The following is a 19,735-nucleotide window of genomic DNA, read 5'->3' as shown; positions in this document are numbered from 1 at the left end:
GCTAAAATGTTATTTATGGCTTGTACGGTTGTCAATTTTAAGCTCAGGACTTTTGAAACATTTTTAGCTGCAGTATAATAAGTGCCTAACACCCAAATGATTGATAATATCGAATCATCAATATTCATGAGTAAAGAATCCTCGCTATAACTACCTAAACCAAATTATGTTATAGATATTTCAAACTACAGTATAAAAAGTATTAGTGTTTTGGTGAATGAAAAACAATCTATAGGATATGTATATTTATAAATATAATGAACCAAACAGTGTAACATTTACTTATTACTTTTTTGAATGATAAACATGTCTGACACAAATCAAATGTGCATAACCACTGCACATGCTACCATAACAGATCTACAGTATTAGTGTCAAGTAACAGGTAATTCATTGGTAAACTATTATCGGGATACTGTTGTTTAGTACCAGCGGGGCTGAATGATATGGTAAGTTGTTTGGTTTGGGTTACTCTGTAACCAGTAACAGCTGAGGTTTTGCCATTTTGTGCAAGCAAGAGGCTAGGAATGGAAATAATAAACTATGCAATGTTATTTTGCAATATAAGTAGGTTCAGAGTAGATTATTATAAATATGTTACTAGTAGTACCAAAGTTAAAGAAAATCTTTTCAAGCGTTCACGTGATCTGAGCTTTAATAGAAATTCAAACTTTCTTGAGGGATGTTTTTTTATTTCACCAGGCATTTTTTATCAGTATTTTCCCGACATAGACCTATGGGTGGGAATACAGGTAGTAACGATGTCTGCAGATTAATTAACAGCCATCACGACAATTGAATCATCGGTATTCATGATTACCTAAATCTACTAAAACCAAATTACCTTATAGGTACAGTATAGTTCAGCTGTTATTATATCTAAAATAATAATGTAATGATGAATAAAAAACTATCAAGGCTATATATATATATATATATATGTGTGTAATAAATATAAATGTAACAAAGAAACAGTACCATTTAGTTACTTGTTACAATTTTGAAGTATAAATTGTCTGACACCTTGTAACACAAATAATACACGTACATAGCCATTGTACTTGCGGCCCTTACTCAAGTACTATGTACATGATTTTACTTTGTTTGAATTAATTTTGAACAGTAATGTCGAACCGAATTATTAAGATTGTACCATAGTGTATTTTTATATCTATATTTGTATTTATATAATAAACAAAAGTATAGAAATGCTCAAATGGATCATCACCAATAGTCATTATTTATCGTCGATAAATCACTCTTGAGTCCTGTTTTTAATGATTTCCTTGTAGCTTGTAGCTCGACGTTAGAAGGAGATCCACAACTAACGATAGTGGATCTGTGGTTTACGATTGATTTATGAATTAGCCACTATAATTTAATGGAGATATTGAACAAGCTACTTTTCTAACTGTAGCCTATTTCACTGCCATATGTTATCTAGCTATAAGTTTGAAAACTATTTAAAATATATTTTGTATTAATATATTTCAATGGTTACGCAATGTAACTATCTGTCTTGATTGAGGTTGAAGTATTTAAAAATATTTAGTACTTTACAAATTTATGCAAAATTTATTTAGCTTTGTAAACATCAAACATATTTGTCGCTTTTCTTAACTTTTTTCTTCAAGTTGTTATTTTTTATTTAAAAGCTTGATTCCTTCTCCTTTTTATGATTAGGCCATTATTCACATTAATGTTCATATGATTATGAACACCATATACCAAATGCCCATGTCAGTCCGTGCAATAACTCTTGATAGAATTTTCTTAGATCCTTTTTAATTTAATAATGTACGTGAGTTCTTCTTTGTCCAAGGAAAAACTGTTAATTTTGGGGTCAAAAGTCAACTAAATTAAAAAAATATAATTCTATCTATTTTAGATTGTTTTGTTAGGTATGATTGAGAAAATTACAGAATAACAAAATTTATAAACACCACAATGAGAGCAATCATATGACATTTTATTAGCTACCTATGTCATGAAATTACTTCGTTGGATTAGTCGATAAGACTTTCACTACATTTTCGGTCCTTTTACCACTAAGGACTGACAAATCGGTCTAGAATGCATTTGTAGGTAAATTGATAAGCACAAATACGATCGCCAATAATCGATCGTATTTGCACTTTTCGATATTTATATTGACAATTTGAACTTGTACTATTTATTTGTGATTGTGCAAGTTTTGTTATTTTTATACAATTTATGTTAATTACCACACTGTAATTTACATACTTTAAGTGCTGTAAATTTATTTTTTGTATAATGTTGTATATTTGACATTTATTATTTTTAAATAAAATTAGATTGAAATAGTAGTCCAAGTTTTGTGTAGATGTCTACAGGCCAGTGTACAGTAAGCGCACCTGGTTTTTATAGAGCTAATTACAATAATTAATACTTTATATATTGAATAACTATCAATTGATATCAACATAAATAATAAAGGAACCATAACCGATAAAATTAAGACAGGCGACTGGAAAAATATATTTAAATAAAGAAAGTGTAAAAACAAAACAAATATCTTGAAACCGAGAAAGACATATATTAAATTTTATTTTAGTGTTATTTCTTTAGTTTTCTAAAGTTAAATATTTTTATTTATTTAAAAGAAGTTATGTTTAGAACAAATTGTGCTTAGAATATGAAAATGTGTGTATAGTTGGTGCAGATGGTTTAGTTATTGTTCAAATTAATATGATTTGATTTGATCAATTGGTTTATTATATTGATGGGTACATTTATTAAATATTGTTTCATAGTTTATCATATTCTACCCAATCTACAAATTATGAATTTTTATTTGCTCAATATTTTGACAATAATGAGCCAAATGCTAGCAGTACCTATGATTTGAGTTAAATTTCATTTTTTGTTTAATATTTATTTATAATAGTAGGGTTATGTATATATGATTTTTTAATTCTTTCTCATTGAAGACTTATTATTGATTTTATAAAAAATTGAATCTAAATGTTTTGTCGAGTGCTCATCTCGAGAATGGCTGGACCAATTTTTTTAATTCTTTAAAAAATAATCATTGAGGTTCGAGGTCGAGGACTCAGGTTTTGATGAAGATAAAGATAGAAAAAGTTCTCCAGAATATTTTGGAATTCGGGAATAATTATCATATGTATGAAAAGTAGACACATTGAGCTGAAGTTCATCAAAGAGGCAGAATACAATGTGTGTTTACAATAAAATTTTAGGAAATATTAATATTAACGCAGAGTGCTTGATCAGAAGTGCAATAAGATTACAAAGACGAAGCTGGGATCTAAGTTTTACTACATACTGAACCACTGACAAATTTTAACCATCTAATGCATTAGAAATACTATTTAAACTCTGTTGTGAATGCCACCTTAGTGAACAAAGCTGTGAATGTTTGCACCTAGGGTCCTCGCTACTGACTCCCTTGACATTGAGTATGATATTGAAAACTGTATTTTAAGAAATAACAAAGGTATGGTACACTCTTCGTCTTTTACCTTAACACAAACGACGGAATTTGGTATTTTTTTACCAAAGTAGTCTTTTTACGTTTGTGTATGCGTATATTTTCTTGATCTGGGTAAAAAAATAAAAACCAATAATAGGACTTGAAGTATTGTAGACCGGAAATTGACTCTTTTTAATCTAAGTTGGTTTACGAAACCCAGATATGTATTTATTTTCGTAGATGGTACAAGTTAAAATGTTATTTAAATTTGAATCTCTTCACCCTGGATATTGGAATAATATGTACCTGATAAATAAATGTCTACTTCTTTACAAAAAATATAGGGCTGTGGAATATTAGCCTACATCATAAATGCTTTTACTAAGTAGGCTACAACTTTTGATTTTGAGAATTGTGTTTGCAGCTGAGGGTAAAGGCTAGTAGTTTTATAAAAATATAATTTTTTTATTTTAAACTTTGTACGATGCCTTTTAATGTCCTAAAGTAATTCCAATTTAGATTGCAGTATAATAAGGGGCAATCAACACAATCGAATCATTGATATTTATGATTATCTGAACTACTGAAACCAAAATGTTGATCCGAATTACGTTATAGGCATTTCAAATTACACTAGGCTATATTTAAGTTGTTTCTATATCTGAAAAAGTAAAAAATTTAATGATGATAAAAAAAACTATTTAGGCTATGGGTAATATTAAATGTAAAAAATGTAGTAGTGTAACATTTAGTTACTTTTACTTATTTTGAAGTACAGACGTGTCTGACAGCTCGTGACACAAATAACGATGTTTATTGCCATTTTAATTGAGGCCATTATTCAAATACCATAAAGAACATTTTGCTTTGTTTGAATTAATTTTGGATAATATTTTTATTCAATAAATTTTTAAAAACCAGCAATTTTAAATAACTATAATAATTATTAATTATTAACTATAATAATTAATTGTTTTTGTATTCAATGATTTTGGTATTCCTAATCGATAAATTGGTTCCCAGATATGTTTGTGGTGTTGGCTACTTACTATACTGCAGTCTTAATATATGCTTCAGGTTTTTATAAAGTTTTGAAAGATTTTGCAGTTGTCTATTTGTAGTCTCTTAAATGATTGTGTATAATGAGTTAATTTTGTTTTTTAATAGAGTAAAGAAAGATATTTTGCAAAATCATATTGACTTATTAGTAAATACCCTAGGTTTAGCATAATGTAATGGTTACTAAAGATGCTTGCTCCATAACTTGTAACAGTTTAATTGACATGATACAGGTCAATTGCCACACATTGATTGTCAAGGCTCATTTTGCGTCTTAACTTGAGTAAACTTTTACGTTTCATGTTTATTTTTACTGGTAAATAGTGTTTTCTCATCTATAATGTTTTTTCTTGGAGCAGACTCTGACAATATAATTACATTTAAAGTGCTTTGAGATTTTCAAACACATTATAATTGTCTGTCTTAATTGTTACTTTCTAAATACAAAAATGTTTTGAAACATTACATAGTCTACATCAATTGTTTCATGGAAACATGTTCTACTGAATAACAGAACTTTGTAATACTTATCTCTTTGTACTACGGAATGAGATCTTGCCGGTGAAATTAGCAAATAACTTACTATCTTAAGAAGTAGTTAAATACAATGAACGTTAGTTCAAAATAAACTATTTTTAAACAATATTGTTTACAAATTTGACCAATGTAATGTTAGTTTTTTTGTATGGTGTGAAATGTTTAGAAAACAAACAATAATTATTAAAATTAAACAAATAAGTACAATCGCATGTTGTTTGGCACTTTACAGTGTTGTTTTTTTTTCAGTATTATATATAATTTAATTAATTTTAAATTTTTTTAGGTAATCATTTGGATATTATATTTACCAGATTGCACTGTTGTTCTACACATTATCTGTGCCCCAACTTAACTGCATAAGTAACCTCAAGGATGATTGTTCTGTTGATTGTACTTCATGGTAAAAGTACCTTACAACATATAACATTTAATTTTACCATATATTTACCTTTTATTTTTTACCATTCAAAGTGAAAACTTTAAACCCGAGTATGTCTCACAACAGGACATAATTTGAAAGTGGGATGTCTGCCACATTATGTATGGTATTACTTCCTATTATATTGAGGAGCAAGAGCATGTCCCACAGCAGTACTTCCTATTATATTGAAGAGTAAGAGCATTTCCCATAGCAGGACATAATTCGAAATGGGATGTCTGCTACATTATGTATGGCATACTTCCTATTACGTTGATGAGCAAGAGCATGTCCCAAAATAGTACTTCCTATTATATTGATTGGCAAGAGCATGTCCCATAGGAAGACTTAATTCAAAAGTTGGATGTCTGCCACATTACATATGACATATTTCCTATTACATTGGTTTCTATTACGTTGCTCAGATTTAAATGACACTTCGGTTTTTGTTATACCCAGTAAGTTACAGATTCTACTGGCAGGTATAAATCTTCCTTTAAAATAGGAGATGATATTGGACATTAAAAACAATTTATATTTGTAAGTTTTCATTTGAAATAAGACAAAAGAGCACTTAACTATTAAGCTATTAAGGTTTATTTTCTATCCTCAATCACTGTAGATAAGATATAAAATCAAACATTTCTCTCTTATTATGTTTGCATGGTATTTTATTTTTAAATAAGATGATAAGTATTACTACTAAAATTTTTTAGTACCATATATAGTGGAAAATATTCATAATTGCAAACTTTAAAATTTATCCTACAAATATGCTTAATAAACATATTCTAAATATTGCGAGTGCTGATGACTGAGAGATCTGTCGATGGACTTTGGATCTGAGTTATAGATAGCACTTGATCAGTACCATCAATCTTGTATTGTATTGACTCTCCCCCTTATTCTGTTTGATACGATCCTTGCACAGGCCAGTAGCCCATGAGGACGGACAGAATAAGGCTTAAAAGGGGATCGGCCTCTCCTTTATTGAAAAAATCTCATATTTTAATTAAAATTTTGAGCTATCCATATAAAATGTGCACAAAGTGCTTTTGGTACCACCTACAACATACAAATAATAAGTATTAAAATTTAATTACCAAACATACTGGAGAAAAGTAAGATATTTGTCTCTATGTAAATATATAATTATTATTGTGCAAGTCAGAATATTGTCAGAGGTGTGTGTCTGCAAGTGATTGTGATATCCAAGGTTTATCAGTTTGATAAGAGATAAGAAAGCACCACCTGTTTATGAGAGAGTTCTTTTAAACAGTTGCTGACTAAAAGGCAGTTCTTCGGTTGGTATGTTTGTTTGTCACTTCTTTATCAACTTTGTTTGTACATTTAAGTTGTTTAGCATTAACTGTGTAAACAAACAATAGTTAGAATAGGTTGGTTGGTCGTTGTAGATTTAAAATGAGGTTTAAACTTAGTGATATTCTTGTGTGATACTGCACTACCCAGGTGGAATAGCAACCAGTTGCAACTAAATAGTTGTGTTTATTCTGTATATTTTAACTATTGGATTTCTTGTGGAGAAACACTGTTTAAATCATACAGCCTATATATGCATTTGGATACCACTTTAAACTTAGTTCCCTTGTTTGCTGTTACTGAATAGTAAGTACCACTAAGATGAGTTGGATTATTCTGAATGTAGCCTACATGGGGCACACAAGTAGGCTATGTTGTAATACCTTATAGGGCTATGTATGGAGTATAAATAGAACTTTTTTGTATGTTATAATAACAGGAGGAGTATTGTTTTGAATAAATTAAGAAGAAAACACTTAAATATAATTTAAAATGAGTATACCCTGTATAATCTTGTTCTCTAATTTCAAACTTGATCCGTGGAAAAGATAAAATTTGGTGCAAACTTCCTCTCTTAACACAAGAAAAAGTGCATTTCACTATTTTCATGTTGCTAAAGACTTTTAGAAAAGTCAATTCGGTTTTAACGGTTTGAAATGTAATTTTTCACAAATAAACATTTTTATCTATTTATAAAAAGATTTGTGTGTTGATTGATTTATGCATTAAGTCCGTTGTAGACGCAACGATTAAGAGTAGTTGATCTCACTCAGTATACACCAGCAATTAAGGTGATAACTAAAAGTATTATATAAGTAGACAGTTATTGTACAGTAGTTTAACACATTAACAGCAACAGATGCTAGATTAAGAGTAGTATTTAAAAAACTGCTGGTTCCATTTTAAACATGCTAGAACAAATTTTTAAATCATTTCTAAAAATGTACTAGACTTTCATAATGTATATAAGTATGTATAGTTGTGTACTATTTTCCAAAAAGGATTAACCTAATTTCTAGAATAGTAACTAGAATTTATAATATGTGTTCATTCGAAGTATAATATAATTATAATAGTGTTGAAGAGCTTTTGACAAGAAATTACTACTTTATTTATAATGCATTATATATTGTTTTAAATTTTCATGACACAATTTCTTTATTCTGTTGTTAAATAATGTGAATAGTGAACTAAAGTAAAAATGTCTTTTTCAGTATTCTAACTTGGATCCCTTTAAAGAGTTAGTGACATTTCTGCGTAATTAAATATTAGCACAATATTTAATTACGCTAATTAAATATTGTATTTTGTGCAAATCTTTGTTCACAAGTATTCAAGAGAAAGTAACATCAGTCAAATTATGTAATTTTTTTCTGAAGAATGATAAATAGATAAAAAGGCTTAATTTTATTCTGGACGAAAAACATCATTTTGCCTTCAAAATATGATATAATACTTTTTACAAATATAAAAAATAATGTGTCAAAACCCCAATACAATTAGCACGCATAAAAATTTTTACACAAAGATAATTAAATCAACAGACACAGCCTGATCTATGGTAACCTTTTTACTAGATTTTTTCCCACGACAATGAACCAATTAATTTGTTCAAGCTTAACCAACATTTCTTTGTGACACATGATAAAACAACTGCACTTCCTGCTTGATAAAGTTGACTGTGATTTTTGGTTATTCATACAATCAAAAAGCCTCTGAATGGAACTGAATTTGAAGACACAAGGAACTGAACAAAAATGTAATAGATGATATGTTAACTTTGCTAAGACACTACTAATGGAATGTTTCTAAAAGTGGGAGGAGTGATAAATGAAGGTAGTGGCTTATGGAGAAGAGAGAGAGGTTACCACAGTGTGAGGGTAGTCAGTGGCTTATGGAGAAGAGAGAGAGAGATTACCGCAGTGTGAGGGTAGTCAGTGGCTTATGGAGAAGAGAGAGAGGTTACCACAGTGTGAGGGTAGTCAGTGGCTTATGGAGAAGAGAGAGAGAGATTACCGCAGTGTGAGGGTAGTCAGTGGCTTATGGAGAAAGAGAGAGAGAGGTTACCGCAGTGTGAGGGTAGTCAGTGGCTTATGGAGAAGAGAGAGAGGTTACCACAGTGTGAGGGTAGTCAGTGGCTTATGGAGAAGAGAGAGAGAGATTACCGCAGTGTGAGGGTAGTCAGTGGCTTATGGAGAAGAGAGAGAGAGATTACCGCAGTGTGAGGGTAGTCAGTGGCTTATGGAGAAGAGAGAGAGAGAGGTTACCGCAGTGTGAGGGTAGTCAGTGGCTTATGGAGAAAGAGAGAGAGAGGTTACCGCAGTGTGAGGGTAGTCAGTGGCTTATGGAGGAGTGAGAGAGAGAGGATACCACAGTGTGGTGTAACTCATGTTCAGTTTACAACTCAAGGTGGGATATTTTACAGACAAACCTTATATAGCTTAAACAAAACAGAATAGTCAGAGTGACTGTCTTATATTTTAAATTCATTGTAGTCATTTTCTGTGCAGTACAACGTAACACACAAAATATAATGGCAATATACAATAAAGATAATAAATAACCACTCAATATTTTTATTGCTTGATAAATAATACTGTCATAGACAAATGTAACTAATCTATGTGATAAAAAGCTGAATACTTAAAACAGTAATCTCACAGTATTGTCAGCGTGGTTATGAGATATTAGTCAGGTCACGAACAATAAAATGATTTAATTATAATACATTTGTAAGATTTATAAATAATTAATTTAGTATAATCTTGGCTAACAATATAAGAAGAATTATCAATATTATTGACTTAGTAATAAAGAAACTTGGAGATATCATTTCAATGTCAAGTACAGTTTTATTTTGATAGCTGTTATAAAATGTTTGCAGATATTTGGTATCCAATTGCAAATTACATAAAACGTTGCTTCCTCTCTGATGAGAATTTTTACTAAGCCCAAAAAATAGAATTTAGGTATATTTTTCTTGGCTGAGCTTTAGCAAAGCCTATCACTTGTGACATTGGAAATATTTTATTTTTAGTCTGTCTGTCTACACAATATCTCCCTAACGAACTGAGCTATGGACTTGGGAGTTTGTATGAAGCTTCATTTATTATATGAGCAACACTGAGTTTGATTATGGTTCATGTCACTGCGAAGTATTTGCAAGTGAAATTGTATTCACTTACAAAAAAAAAAAAGAAAGTAAAGTCTCAATGTTACATATGCTTGCGTTGTAGTATCCGTCCTAGCTCTCTGGAACTTTTATAATTTGACCACTGTTATGAAACCTAACTTAATGACCAAAAATGTGAATGTGTCATGTGGCAAGATTTCACGAGAAAGATTACATCTGTAAACTATAAATTTTGCATGGTATTTCGTTTCTATATTCTTATTTCTTCTATATTTCTATTTTGATGATTTTACTTGCATGACATAATTTGGCCCATGCATGAAAATATAATTATATATACATACAAAACATACATCAACAAAAAATATAAAGTGAAAAACATGTATTAATAATTACTTTTATTTTAATTTCATCTGTTATTCAAACAAGGAAAAGTTTTTACAACATTGTGAGGTTATATTTGTTGTTAATTTTATTTAAAATGAGTTTCATTGAAGGTTCCTTATATTATTCGATGCTTGTCGGCCTATTCATTTTTTTCATATAGCACCAAATTTTGATAAAAACATTAATGCCCTGTTTTAAAACTTAGTCAATGGGTTACCTATATTGATTGGCAGGTTGCGTTGCTTGTGACTATGACATTGGACACAGCCTTGTCTTGTCAGTGTCCTGCCTCACTTCCTTGGTTGTGTAGGCCTCCTGTTGTGTTGAGGATTGTTTGAATAGAGACTTTCTCTCTTCAAGTTACTCAGTATTTCTGTGATATTAAATTGTTGTTTTATGATGATAAATATACATGTTTTTTCTAAAAAAATCTTAAATGCTACTTGCAGCTCATTAAACTTGGAGTTAAAATATATTCTTTGTGCATATGCTAAAGGACAAAATAAATTATACCAAAATGATTTTAACTGTTGCAACTGCTAAATTGACTATCAAATAGTGTTTTCATAATTCGTATAGGATACTTTTTAGGGAATTGTTCCAGAGGTCCAAACAAAATGACGTACTATTTTAAACATATGTCTGTCTGTGTGTTTTTGTTTAATTCTCTTTACTCACACATAGTTAAGTTACAATTTTGAAATTTAGTTTCTCTATTCCTCCTTAAAAAAATCTAAGCTATGGCCAAAATTTAAAAGTTTCCACCAATTTCAGAGTGGTAGTTTTAAAAACCCGAATGTTATACCTATAAATATTAATGTCCAAATATCAGGACTTTTCATATTTTAATTGTTTAAACAAATTAACCAATACAATTATACTAATTAGATTATGTTTATTATGTTGATATGGTTTTGTGAAAATTTACATTAATTGGAAGACTTTGACTATGTTGAAACTATGGGAATTTTTTAGTGTTAGCCAAAAGTTAATTTTTTGCTAAATCTCATAACAGATTTCAGTTTTTTAATTTCAACCATATATAAATTGTGATTTTAATATAAAAAGCACATGGACAAGCAAATGAAAGATTTTAGCAATAATTTTATATAGTATTTATCGTTATTTGGATCCAAGTAACAATTCCAAAAAATATCTTGGGACAAAAGTATAGTTTATTGACTCCATAGTTTTAAGAGCAAAAGATTCTAAAGTTTAGTGTAAAAGTTTTGAAAATTATCAGTGAGCAAGGCCATTTGGCTAAACTCTCAAGTACAGACAGAGAGATGATTTTTTATGATAATAGCATAAGCACATGTACTAGGACCTTTTTTTTAAATTCCAATATCACGCCATGATGGCCACACATTGCAGGTATGTGGTAAGCACTGAGCTGCAGTCACTGAAACATAACTGCCTCTATTGATTCTCCTACCAAATGTGAATTGAGGAGTTTTAATCATTTCCTGCAAGCAGAATGGAATAGTGCAGTAGAAATCCATTGGAGAATGTGCTGTGTTTACAGAGAAAACATATGAGTGATATATGTGGATGGTATAGAAAGTTTAAAGATGGCCGGACTGACTTTCTCGATAAAGGAAGTCAAGGATACAGGTTTGTCGCTACAGACTGCCTTGTTGAAAAAATTTACAAAGCGCTTAGAAAAAACCGTAGATTCACAATAAGTGCTTTGTCTTTCAAATTTCCAGAAGTATAAAAATCTTCTCTTTATTGTTACAAAACATTTAGGCTAAAAATATTTTTTGTTGGCTTTTACTTGTAGAAAAGTGCTATTAACACTTCTAAATTCAAATTTGGCAGGAGAATCAGTATCGGCGACCATGTTTATGTGATTGTAGCTCTGCGCATACTAGCTATTTGAACTCGGCATTGACAACTGTTGCTGCGGGATATATGCCCGATCTGAGGACCTTCAACGTGTCTGGCCGTCATGGTGTGAGATTATCGAAAGTTGAAAAAAACGGCCCTCATATTTAGCTCTATTCTGTTATCTTGGGACATGTGCAAGGTTCTTATCAAACAAAATAAGAGGGAGAATCTATAATAAAAGGACGATGGACTCTTACAGCCACACCATATTTTTCTTTTGTATTCCAAAAATTTAGGGGAAACCCTACCCCATATAAGAACAGTGTTGTATGTGGCTCAATGCCTGGTTAGATCCCAAGACAAATAAGTGCTTGCAAATCCTCATGAGATCACTGATAATATGTTATACTAAATTTGTTTACACATACCCATTTGAAATAAGTTTATACTTTTCTTAGTAATCTTTTACAAATAGTGTGTAACAACAATTTTCTGTGACATATTTTTTAACTTTTACTAAAATCTGAAAACTAATAAATCTAAATTGGAGTGTTTGGAATACAACAATAGGGTCTAGATCATGTTCTTGTGTACGCTTGTTCTAAAACTCATATAATAATATAGATTCAATTTAAAAATAGTTTTTTGTACGTATTTTACTTTAGATAAAAACAATTTAAGGAAGTTGATACATTCATTCAGTTTTAGTACCATTTTCATTCAAATGAAAATCACTGTAGATATTTAAATTATTCACACCATTATTTAATTTAACTTTTTTTCATAATAACATATTTTTATCTAATTTCTTAAGTTTTAGGGTTTTGTTTGAAAATTAGAATAATATTGAATATGACCACGAACTATACAAAATGTAGTTAAAGCAATTTCATTAGGTTCTGAGGAAGTCCAATCAAAATGCGGAATTTGTAAGGAAGTAAATGGTTTCCCCTACAGGAGGCTACTAAACAGGTTTCCGTTGTTGATGTAGTTTGACCTTAAAGATTCAAAAATGTTGACCTCCTTGATTATTTACAGCATTTGTCTGTTCAGTCCTTGTTTCTTTTTAAAACTCAAACTCTAATTTATTTTGTGACTCACTAACAGTACTTTTTTTCTTATTACTGAACAATGGCAAATGTCTGGAAAAATCCCGGTTGCTTCACAATCCTGCCATAATAATGTCATTTTCTACACCCTCACCAACCTTTATACATGAAGCTGTAACACACATTACCAGCTGCAATAAAAATTCCTAAAATTATGCATGCAGGCAGGGTATAATAATCAATCAAGCAGGCAATGGTTAGTGTCAGAATTTAATTGATGTATAATTTTATCTCTGCTGATTTCTATGAGAATACCATAAACATGTTCATAATACAATGAAAGGGAGTTCTAACCATAGAATAGAATGTTTATGTCTAAATTATGGCTAACATGAATCACAATTCAATATGTGAGCCCTGATTGGAGTTTTGTCCTTGTATTAGGATTGGTAAATGTAAAATTTTATTTCTATATTATTTACTTTGGAATAGTTTTAAATAGACTTATAGAAAAAATGTTATGTGGTATTTGAATACTAAATACAGAAATCTTTATTCATCAACATCAAGTTGAGATAACTAGAGTCCCTCGCTTTAAATTCTTCCAAACTATAGTTTGCATCATCAACTAGCCACTACATAAGTCTTATCAGAAGTCCATCTGCAGAACTATTCTTTACTTTGTAGGAAGGAGGTTAAAAATTTAGCTCCTGCGTTAGATGGCTTCCTTGAGTATAGTTTGGTTCAGTGAAGAGGCAATTAAAGTAGTTTGCAGACCTGTATTATACTTGTGGGTTTCACCATTATAGGCCCAAGGACGAAGCTTGCAGATTTGTAAGATAGCTTCAGAGATATAAATTTTGATATAGCTGTTAAATATCCAAGAGCTCTGAAAGCATTCCTGCAGCTTTGCCTTGGTTGGAGGTTGGCTAAGATTCTCTGCAAGATCACCACTCTCTGAAGGTTTTCCTGAGAAGATCCTTACCAAAATATAATTCCGTAACTGATATGCGTCTCAAATAAGATAATAACAGCATTACGGCTTCTGGTGTACTGATGGTCTGGATCCACTTTATTGCTAATATTACAGAGCTCATCTTAAGGGATAGGAAGTCAGTATGGTCATGCCATGAGTCGATCATCAATAACCACTCCACAATGTTTTGTTGAGGATACAGTTTGTATGTTTGGTTATTTGACAATACATTTTTATAGAGGAAACAATAAGTTATACCGCTCAAACAATATTATACAAAAGAATAAATATGTCATTATGTCATAAATAATATTGTGTAGAAACGAATGTTTTTAAAATACTAGTTTAAAGTAATGAAAATTAACATTGTTTTCTTTTTATCATAAAAATTAATTTTAGTGGGCAGTATTTTTTAAAACTCCAAAAATTGGTATACTAGAAACTTACAATGCCATTTTTATAGTTAATAGCTTAACATTTTTTAACATTATTTTACAACTAGTTAGCCAATGCTCATCACTTACAGTGTGAGCTATTACTTAATGCAACTGTCTACTAGCAAACCTGTTATTACGTTAAAGAGATTCTAGGTAATGAGAATTATAGTAATCATTTTTATCAATGTCAAGGTCTTTCAGTTTATCTAAGAAAATTATGTGCTAGAAAACATGTCACCCTGCGTCATGTTTATTTAACATGGTATTCCTGTCCTTTGAGTGCCGGAACATCGCTATTTGCGATCCTGCACTATATGCAAGAAATGCCAGAATCGCAATACGCGACTTCTGCAGTAACGCTTATATTTTAAATAATATTTATCTAAATTAGCTCAATAACTATAAATACACATTCCAAAGGCTTCAACGTAACTTTTGATGAAGGTTTTGTTGCATTCTGCGTAGATTCTGATTTTTACGGCGGTTTTAAAGTGACCGCGTCAGTCGAGTTTAGAATCGACCGCTACGCAAACGAGCCGGCACATGTTTTATTTGCGCTGGTGTTTATTTCACAAATAATTGCAAATATTGAAAGTTTTAAAGTGTAAATGGGTTTGTAGTGTTAGTATCTTCAAATTATTTCGTTTGTGTATGTTGTTCTAGTCTGTGTGTAAGTAGAACAATGGCTTGATCGTGAGTTATGGTGATCGTAAGCAACTAGTAATTTACTAAGTACATTTGTATAGATTCTATGTTTCTTATGTTTTGTTCAGTGATATTTATAAAAAATGAGTCGTAGAACATTGCTGATAATGAAGACCTAGTATTGCAGGCATTAGATTCAAGCATTAGCAGTGTATACAATACACAGAGTGTTAGGTTAGGATAAGGCGAGGGTGACCAAGATACAAATGACCAATATTCAGACAGTGAGAGTGATCTTGATGTTTTTGAAGATTCTTCCTCAGACTTAGACGATACTGATGCTGACATAGATTACTACCCATCATCTGATGATGAATCCGATTTATCTAATACCAATGTAGGCCTAATGTTTACATCCACACCTAAAAAGCCAAATAAGAGAACACTTCCTGAATTACAAGGTAATCAAAAAAGGTTGAAATTAGGCGTAGGCCTACAACAAAGAAGTCCTGTTTATAGTGACCATAGTTCCCCTGACATTGATGACTCAGACATGACAGTGACAATGAGCCGGCGCCTGAAGTGCCTGTTGACGTCCGGTTACTCAACCCCCCCCCCCCTCCGATTGGATTGAAGTTGGGCCTGACGAAGATTTCCCCCTTATTCCAATTGGATACAACGAGCTCCCTGGACCAAAACATATGCTTCATCCTGAATCTAGCCCTGTTATTTTTATTTATTTTTTACTGAATTATTGTTTAGTAGTCTGACAAGAGAAACAAACAGGTACGCAAACCGTTAGGCAGTTGGTAAATACATTTGTAACAGCATTCAGAAATAAAATAAAAATGAGATGCAGCACACTTTTTGTATTTTGTTGTTATTTATAAAACAGTAAACAAGTTACATTTATATTGCCTTGATAAACAACGGAAATACTGCCCAAGTCTTGAAATACTGTCTGTAAAGGAAAAACTTTCTAGTTTTGTAGCGTTTCATATTTTCATATTTATTTTCAAAAAAGTTTATTTATAAGTATAAAAAAGGTGTTTATATGTTTTTTTGTAACAAATTAAATGGAGAAGAAGATAGCATAACTGAAAATGAAAAATAAAATATTTCAATAACACTACGTTGTGTCAAAATAAAAAACAAAATGTTTTTGCTCATAAAGTTTTTGTTAATTTTTTTATTGGAATAAACACGTTAAATAAATAATGAATATATTATATTTATAAAGAAAATATATTTATCTACAAAACAAACAAAACCCCAGGACATTATACCAATAAATAATTTTTTTATGAATTTTTAACTAGACCCTTGCAAAATCAGGCATTTTGGATCGGCATTTTATGCATACCATATAGCAAAACGCCGCGGCTCTCAAAGAATCTATTCTTATTATTAATTTTTTCTAGAACGTATATGTGTAAACACTTATGAATAATTGACTCAGTACATTTAAACCAGTCAACTTACCGTTGCTCCATTCTGGTTTACAGTTGTTTGAACTTTATATCCAACCAGTCAATTTTTTTCGAAACATTATGCGGACAGATAGATAGAAATAAATAAAATTCTTCCAGCCTCTCGAATAATAAGCTTTGCTAACGTTCAGCCAATTAAAATTTAGTTACATTAATTCTGACTTTTTACAGAGAGTAGCCATTTTAGTTATTTAAAAAAAGTGTTAATATCTTGGAAGCTAAACTACTTTATTTAATATCGCATTTTGGTATTTTTGATAGTCATGACTGGAAATAAAACTCTTTTGAATATTAACATTGATATACTGTATACTCTGTACAGTATATGTGTAATATCTTCTGATGTTAAATGGTATTTTCTTAGATTTTCCAGTTTAGAAGTACTGTACTTGGTAATCCTTTTTCTTTGGAGAAATTATTTAATGTTGTAAATTCAAGTTTTCCTTCAGCAAGAAACAGTTCTAATTATGTTTATTAACTCCTCAGACACATTGCAGTGTTTATGATATGACTCACGGCTTCTAAACTGACAGTATTGTTGCAGTCACATCTCCAGTACTAGAGTGTTGATGACCTCATTTGTGTCACGTACATCTAACATGTTGTGACTCATTTTACAGGAACGGTTTATGTGGTCTGTGTTTGTTGTATAATTCATATTTACGTCTTTTTGTAAAGTCAGTAAATTAATTAACCTCTTTATTTGTCAATGGAATACAGTAATAAAATAATTTGAGTTACTATAATGATTAATAATAACATATATGTAATACTGATTTTTTTGGGGGGATTATGGGTGGACTGAATAAAAATATCACAGTAACAATAAGTTGTAGTATATATTTAAAAAAAAGTTATAACCATTGAGAAAAACACAAGAATTCAAAATTTACTTAGAGGAATGCACAATTGTACAAAGAATAGTATAAAAAAACTACAACTAAATAACATAACAATAACAGTATTAAAATATTAAATTCTTAAAAATAATGGTCAAAGGATGTAAAACTAAAATTTAAAATTTGTAGATACGCAAACATTCAGAAACACAAAACTAGGCTATATACATAATAACAATAATTCTTTTGTTCTATTTTTATTTCCCTGAAAAACCTCAAAGGAATAGGGTGCAAGTTGAAGCAACCTCTTTTGGGAGGATTACATGTTCCATGACAAATATATCACATAGGGCTAGTTTTAATTTTTTAACCCACATTAATAATTCAAGTAGTAATTTTTATTTATCTTAAACATTCAGCTAAACAATGTATAGTGACTAAAAGCAATGATTAATAATGTATATCCATTTTCTTGTAGTTTTCATTCTATTCCCATAATAGTTCTTTTTATACACAAATATATTAAGTCTTGTTTTAAACAATAAGTTTGTCACCAAGCTAAAATAACACGATAGCAAACTGATTTATGTACCTTCACTCATTTATTAATTTAGAGATGCTGAACACTAGTTTAGTTTTGTTTTGTAAGCTTATACTTCTCACATGGACCTCATGGATGTAATTCTTTTAGTGCCTTCTGTAGCAGTATTCAATTTTTTTCCTGTAAATGATAAAATCATTAAGTTTAAAATTAAACTGAGTCTCATATAAACTGGCTTAAATTTTTTTCATTCATAGTTGTTAATGGGAAACTAATTTATACCTTACACAAATATTGGAAACTGTTGGAAAGGACAGGATGTGCCAGAAACTGACTGTCATATGTTCTAATCTTAAAAATGTGCTTGTAAACATGTGTTTTAAGGTAAAATTATAGGAATGGTGATGTAATTATCCTAATATAAAGGCCCTCATCAATTACATTTTAAATATATCAGAAAATACAACAAGAAATTTGGAATCTTAGTGGCTTTCAGTAAAACTCTAAAGATTAACTTTTAAATAATCCTTAATTTTGTAAAGTACTTTTTTATACTTCCATAAAGAATTTTGAATGAAAATTAAGAGTTTTTATTAATTTTTAAGTTGATTGCTCCATCTTTAAAATCAGTTACAATTATTATTTAATTAACTATTGACTTTCCTATAAAGTAAATAAAAAGTTTCTTTTCTAAGTGGAGCTGGTGAAAGTAGAAGCAATGTAACTAATGCAGTAGTTGTGGAGTTAAACAGTGGTGGTCATATAATCTAGTCTGCGATAAACAACTTGATACAATCTAAATTACATGATGTTGGCACACATTCACACAAACAGACAGACAGATGAATGAGCTTGTTTATTGTAGATTGAAGAAAAAAATTCTCTAAATAATCTTGTTTTCAACTGCTTATTGTGAATTAATATTTTCAGCATTGTCTTGGAAATACACATTTGTGCTTTTACTGAAGAATTTTCTGATGCTTAACAGTCATTAAATTTAATAACTTCCTGACAATTAATTTTGATTTTACAAGTATAACAAACTGCAAACATAAGTTTTTTAACTTTGTAACCTTTCATAAATAATTTTTTATTTCTTTTTACTGACCATAAAATGTTTGCAAGATACTCCATTTTCAATATATGATTTATACACATAAAAGTACCATTTATCAATTTATATGATTACTGGTTTTCAACTAGCATTTATGAGTTTATCGTATTGACTCAGTAATTTCAAAACACATTGACACAATACAAAAACTATAAGTAACTTGAATTAATATAAGTAAATAAAATAAACTAAATAAATCAAAATAAAATAATCAATATTGATGAAGTAAAAATTTTTTAGAAATTATATATTTTGGCAATATTACAAACTTTATTCTTATGGAATTCATAATTTGGATAACTCAAAATTACTATTTTCTATTCCTTAACATACTTGACCATAGTATCTCCCAAAAGTATATGATATTGAACAAATTTTTGTTAAGGCATAATAATTTTGAATAAACTTTTACATCTAGAACCATTTGACTGCGTAAAAACTTGTCTCATGTCATAAACCAGAAACATTTGTTGTAAAGAATTGTTAAAACTACAATACAAAGG

General features: G+C 30.1%; 1 protein-coding gene across 8 annotated transcripts in view; it reads left to right on the top strand.

Annotated features, from left to right (window-relative positions):
- The window catches only part of LOC124354363 (epsin-2), a 113,263-nt gene that overhangs the window by 1,768 nt on the left and 91,760 nt on the right, over positions 1-19,735 (top strand). The window contains exon 1 of one of the 8 annotated variants that reach the window (XM_046804762.1): positions 6,727-6,779. The exons of 5 other annotated variants lie outside the window; for them this stretch is intronic. The gene's annotated coding sequence lies outside the window, so the exon portion shown is untranslated. Of the gene's footprint in view, positions 1-6,726; positions 6,780-6,833; positions 7,098-19,735 lie in introns of those variants that run through there. 2 more of the 8 variants (XM_046804763.1, XM_046804755.1) reach the window with 2 other exon arrangements.

This window comes from Homalodisca vitripennis, chromosome 2 (assembly GCF_021130785.1).
Source record: "Homalodisca vitripennis isolate AUS2020 chromosome 2, UT_GWSS_2.1, whole genome shotgun sequence".
NCBI lineage: Eukaryota > Metazoa > Arthropoda > Insecta > Hemiptera > Cicadellidae > Homalodisca > Homalodisca vitripennis.
This window is presented reverse-complemented; position numbering and strand designations above follow the sequence as displayed.